Genomic DNA, 6417 nt, shown 5'->3' on the forward strand with positions numbered 1-6417 from the left:
GGGGAAGAAGACCTTAACCATAGTTGGCCTCTTGTCTGAAGAGGAAGAAGCCCTGAACCATAGACAGCCCCTTGTCTCCAGTGGAAGGAGCCCTGAACCATAGACAGCCCTTGTCTCCAGGAGATGAGCCCTGAACCATAGACAGACCCTTGTCTCGAAGGGGAAGGAGCCCTGAACCATTGACAGCTCCTTGTCTCCAGGGGAAGGAGCCCTGAACAATAGACAGCCCCTTGTTTCCAGGAGAAGGAGACCTGAACTATAGACAGCCCTTGTCTCCAGGGGAGGGTGCCATGAACTAAAGAAAGTTCCTTGTCTCCAGGGGAAGAAGCCCTGAACCATAGACACCTCATTGTCTCCAGGGGAAAAAGCCCTGAACCATAGACATCCCATTGTCTCCAGGAGAAAAAGCCCTGAATCATAGACATCCCATTGTCTCCAGGGGAAGAAGCCCTGAACCATAGACATCCCATTGTCTCCAGGGGAAGAAGCCCTGAACCATAGACAGCCATTGTCTCAAGGGGAAAGAGCCCTGAACCATAGACAGCCCATTGTCTCAAGGAGAAGGAGCCCTGAAACATAGACAGCCCCTTGTCTCAAGGGGAAGGAACCCTGAACCCCTGACAGTCCCTATACTATAAGGGCTATGCACACCTGTACAATCAGGATGCTGATTTCCTGTAAAATGTGGATACAGGGTTAGAGGCTTCATCCCTCACAAGTCTCTACAAAGTCTCTGAACTACAGAACCCAATCCAGGAGTTACCAGTGAGAAAAGTGCAAAATCAGAACCCCTCAACCTGCATAAGTGAGAACCCTGTGTGACCTATATCCCTTCTGAAGAATCTGGTGCAGCTCTGCATAGAAGCCAATCAGCTTCCAGGTTTTTTGTCAAAACTTCAGTGAACAAGCTGAAGTTAGAAGCTGATTGGCTACCTTGCACAGCTGCACCATATTCTAAATGCTCCAGTTTTAGTAAATCAACACCAATTTAACCACTTCAATACAGGGCACTTATACACCTTCCTGCCCAGACCAATTTTCAGCTTTCAGCGCTGTTGCACTTTGAATGACAATTGCGCGGTCATGCTACACTGTACCCAAACTACATTTTTATCATCTTGTTCCCACAAATAGAGCTTTCTTTTGGTGGTATTTGATCACCTCTGGGATTTTTATTTTCTGCTAAACAAATAAAAAAAAAGACCAAATATTTGAAAAAAAAAAATATTTTTTTTGTTTCTGTTACAAAACTTTGTAAATAAGTACGTTTTCTTCTTCACTGATGGGCACTGATGGGGCTGCACTGACGGGCACTGATAAGACGGCACTGATGGGCACCGATGAGGTGGCACTGATGAGGTGTCACTGATGGGCACTAATATGCGGCATGGATGGGGCACTGATAGGAGGCACTGATATGCAGCACTGATGGGTACACATAAGCAGCACTGATGTAGGCAAGTCCGTTTTGTCGGAACTCAGTCGGAACTCCGTTGAAAAGTCCTTCGGAGTTCAGTCAGACGAGAAGTCCGCTCGTGTGTACGTGGCATAAGATTTCAGGAACTCTCTTCCACAACTACCATCCTGAAGCTGTAGGGGGGCATACTTCCCCAATGCAGATCAAGGTCATAACACAGTTGTTGTCCCACCTTGGGCATATGTGGCATTAGTAATTTCTCTTGCTGCTTCCTTCTCAGTATTCCTCACCACTGATACATCACATGTAAAAATAGAATGGGACTCTCCGAATAATAACAATTTATTAAAAGTTCCCAAAAGTAACACTTACCTTTAAAAAGCACCCACAGTGCTATGTACACTATATTATCAAAAGTATTGGGACACCTGCCTTTATATGCACATGAACTTTAATGGCATCCCAGTCTTTGTCCGTAGGGTTCAATGTTGAGTTGGCCCACCCTTTGCAGCTACAACAGCTTCAACTCTTCTGGGAAGGCTGTCCACAAGGTTTAGGAGTGTGTCCATGGGAATGTTTGACCGTTCTTCCAGATGTGCATTTGAGAAAGCCTGGCTCACAGTCTCCACTGTAATTCATTTCAAAGGTGTTCTATCGGGTTGAGGTCCGGACTCTGTGCATGTCTGTCATGTTCCTCCACCCCAAACTCACTCATCCATGTCTTTACGGACCTTGCTTTGTGCACTAGTCCAAATCATTTGGGGGATTATGGTGTTGGGGTTGTTTTTCAGGGGTTAGACTTGACTCCTTAGTTCCAGTGAAGGGAACTCTTAAGGCGTCAACATACCAAGACATTTTGGACAATTTCATGCTCCCAACTTTGTGAGAACAGGTTGGGGGTGGCCCCTTCCTGTTCCAACATGACTGCACACCAGTCTACAAAGCAAGATCCATAAAGACATGGATGAGCGAGTTTGGGGTGGAGAATCTTGACTGGCCTGCACAGAGCGGTGACTGCGAGGCCTTCTCGTTCAACATCAGTACCTGACCTCACAAATGCACTTCTGGAAGAATGGTCAAACATTCCCATAGACACACTCCTAAACCTTGTGTACAGCCTTCCCAGAAGAGCTGAAGCTGTTGTAGCTGCAAAGGGTGGGCCAACTCAACATTGAACCCTACGGACTAAGACTGGGATGCAATTAAATTTAATGTGCGTGTAAAGGCAGGCGTCCCAATACTTTTGGTAATATAGTGTATCCAAGCATGAATAAACATGGGTCATAGTAATTAATACAGCCAGGGATCTCATACCCACGAGCATCTCCAAACCGTGTGCAATACCCTCCTGTACCAGAGCTTTCTCAGGAGGCCTCAAGTGTGTTATGATCTTGATCTGTATTGAGGTCCATGCACAAGGTGATCACATATTATCATTGGGTGTGTGCATGTGTCACCGAGTCTGATAGAAGAGGAAGGAAGAGATAGATCACATCACGGTGGTGGAGGAAACATCAATTTATTGGACACTGAAGGACCATTATATCGTTTTGAATCAAGGACTGTCACTTTATTGGATGGGATTGTTTTGCATTGTGGAGAATTTTATATATTTATTTATCTCACTGACAACAATGATGGGACTTATTTGATCTCACTGACACCAGTAATGGAGCTTATTCCCCCCCGACACCAACTATAGAACTTATTTTATCTCAATGACACCAACAACGGGGCTTCTTTTATACCAAAGATACCAAAGAAGGCACTTATTTTATTATATTGACATTAACAATGTTTTTTATTTTTTTTATCACACTGACACCAACGAATATCAAGGAAATCATATCTATGGTGACTTGCCAACTGGAGTGAGATTCTTGATTGGCAGAGGAGGAATGAGGGGAGATCTTTCTCTGGGAAGATAAAACCAGCTATGACACAGTTCTCACAGGCTGCAATACTGCTGACCACCACTGAAGGGAGACTCTCCCATATTTATCTGGCAGATACAAATCTTTCATACAATCTGATGCAATCTAAGGATATGGCCCCTGCCAGAAAAGTTCAGATTTCTCCAAATCTCCCATTTTTTACACTCTTTAGGGGTGACTAAACCCGAACCTCCCAGAATCACGACCTATGAACAATGATGTGGCCAGACCATGGAGAAGAGGGGGGGATATCTGTGATCTACAAGTCCAGGGACGTTGCTAGGTCTACAAAAGATTTGGGGCTAGAGCCCATAGCAGCGTAGTAAAGAAAGTCATACGCTTGGGCGGACATACACATGTATATACAGTAATAAACGTGTGTGTGTGTATATATCCCCAGAGAGCCCCCCACTTACATCAGGGTCCCCAGAGAGCCCCCCACTTACATCAGGGTCCTCAGAGAGCCCCCCACTTACATCAGGGGCCCCAGAGAACCTCCCCTTGGGGACCCCTGCAGAGACTCGGGGTTATGGGCTCCATATTCTGGGCTATAGCCCCAAAAGCCACCTCCTAGCGATGCCACTGTACAAGTCACTATCCGCTGATCCCCTCTATATGGTGGAATCAGTGGCGTATAGGGTTGCCACATCATCCCTTTAATCCAGGACAAATATTAATTAAACAGGTTCTGAGTCTGATTTAATGCAGATAAGGCACCAAGTGAGTTTAATTACCACCTTAATCAGTCACAGAACCTGTGTAATTAATGTGTGTCCTGGATTAAAGGGATGATGTGTCAACCCTAGTGATGTAGTTAGCACATCTGGCACATGGGCCTGGACATTTTTTTGCACCCTCCCCCCAAGAAAAATGGTATGTGCCAAAATAGCAGCACTACGCCAAAACTGTGGGTGTGGTCAGATTGCATCAGCAGTGGGAGGGGCTTAAAGGGCCATATGCTTTAATGACTGTGGCACAAGCGAGTATGTATCAGACAGTACAAACCTCAGTGTACTCATTTTAATAAAATAAAACTGTTCTATTGCATATCTTTTACTACACACGGCTAACCTTAAAGTGATATTAAAGTCTTGTTTTTTGTTTCCTAATTAATAAACATTCTATACTTATCTCCTCTGTGTAATGGTTTTGCATCCTCCTCTTCTTGGGTCCCTCACCGGCACCCCTGTGGCCCCTGCTTCTTTCTGTGTGCCCCCACAGCAAGCAGCTTGTGTCCATTCACACACAGAGCCATGGCTCGACTCCCTCCATCTTCTGATTGGCACACTGACTGTGATTGACAGCAGTGTGAGCCAATGGCTCCCCCAGCTGCCAGCAGCCAATCAGGAGTGTGAGTCCTCAGACAGCCAAGGCTCTCGTGGACATAGCTGGATCGCGAGGGGGCTCAGGTAAGAATTAGGTGGGGCTGGGGGGGTTGCTGTACACAGAAGGTTTTTTACCTTCATGCATAGAATGTTGTGCCTTTACAACCACTTTAATAAAGAATGTGCTGTACTTAGAATGCAGTAGTCAGGAGAAGGAAATGTAAAACACAGTGAGCAGAATTTATCAAAATTGGTGCAGTCAGAATTTGTAACAGCTGTGCACGGCAACCAATCAGTTTCTATCTTCAGCTTGTTTAGCTTTTTAAATGAGCTGATTGGTTGCCATGCACAGCTGTTCCAAATTCTGTCTGCTCTGGTTTTGATAAATTCCCCTAAGGGTTCATTCAGACAGGTCCTGCATGCTGAGCCACTTTTTGCTGCATCTGCATCCACCAAAGAGCTTCACCTATAGAAGTGGGTGCATGTTAGAAAGTTTCTTTAACCTAATATTTATCAATTAACAAATGAATGAATGGTTTGGATCTTTTTAGAATGATTGACTTGCGTATGTTTATATCTTCTAGATATGGAAAAAGTGAAATATATAGACTTTTATATTTATGTAAAAGTATATATAAGCTGTTATAAGCTTCATAAGCATTTCTTTGGAGAGCTCACATATGGTAATAATTAGTTCTTACCTCCCCCCATCACAGACGGAGAACGAAGAATTCACATTTCTTAAAGCGGAGTTACAACCACATATAGGATTTTTTTTTTTAATCCTTCTCTTTCTATCTTATAATGTTAAATTAACACTCGTTATTCTCGTAAATAGCGCCGCTTTCATTACTATTTTAGAATAAAGATTACCTTATATTTTTTGTGCTTGGGCATTCCCATCTTAGGTGTGGGCAGGTGAAGCCCACAAGCATACACTTCCTTGGTTACGGTGCTGCTGTAATACCAGCATGCACCGCCGTTCTTGCGCATGCGCCATACGTACACTTCTGACATTGCCATCACAACAGACGGCATCGTCGGAAGCACCCACCCCCATTGTGATGGCACTGAAGCCCTCGACGCTGCCCAGTGACTCCTGGGAAATGATGACAGACATCTCCCAGGAGCACTAGCGAGCATGGGCGCTGAGGGAAATGACGTCAGGAGCCTCGGAGAGGATAAGGCAGATTACGAGGGATTCCCTAGCACCAGACCTGAAAAGGTGAGTAAAAAAAAAAAAATTTTCCAAAGGTTGTTCTTTTTATTGAATGTAGCTGAATAATATAAAATTTGTTTTCTGACTGGAACTCCGCTTTAAGATGTAAAAGTTTATGTTTTGGTTAAGATTATAAGTTCTTTATACTACAATATTTCTTGATTAGGATATTAATAAGAACATTGGGTTTTCAGGGAATATATGAGTCTTTTTGGGAAAGATGCAACAAGTTTTTCACACCTGGATTTGGGGTTCCTCTGCCATTCCTCCTTGCAGATCCTCTCCAGTTCTGTCAGGTTGGATGGTAAACGTTGGTGGACAGCCATTTTTAGGTCTCTCCAGAGATGCCCAACTGGGTTTAAGTCAGGGCTTTGGCTGGGCCATTCAAGAACAGTCACGGAGTTGTTGTGAAGCCACTCCTTCATTATTTTAGCTGTGTGCTTAGGGTCATTGTCTTGTTGGAAGGTAAACCTTCGGTCCAGTCCGAGGTCCTGAGCACTCTGGAGAAGGTTTTCGTCCAGG

The sequence above is a fragment of the Aquarana catesbeiana genome, unplaced genomic scaffold (genome assembly GCF_042186555.1).
Source record: "Aquarana catesbeiana isolate 2022-GZ unplaced genomic scaffold, ASM4218655v1 unanchor228, whole genome shotgun sequence".
In the NCBI taxonomy this organism is placed as follows: Eukaryota; Metazoa; Chordata; class Amphibia; order Anura; family Ranidae; genus Aquarana; species Aquarana catesbeiana.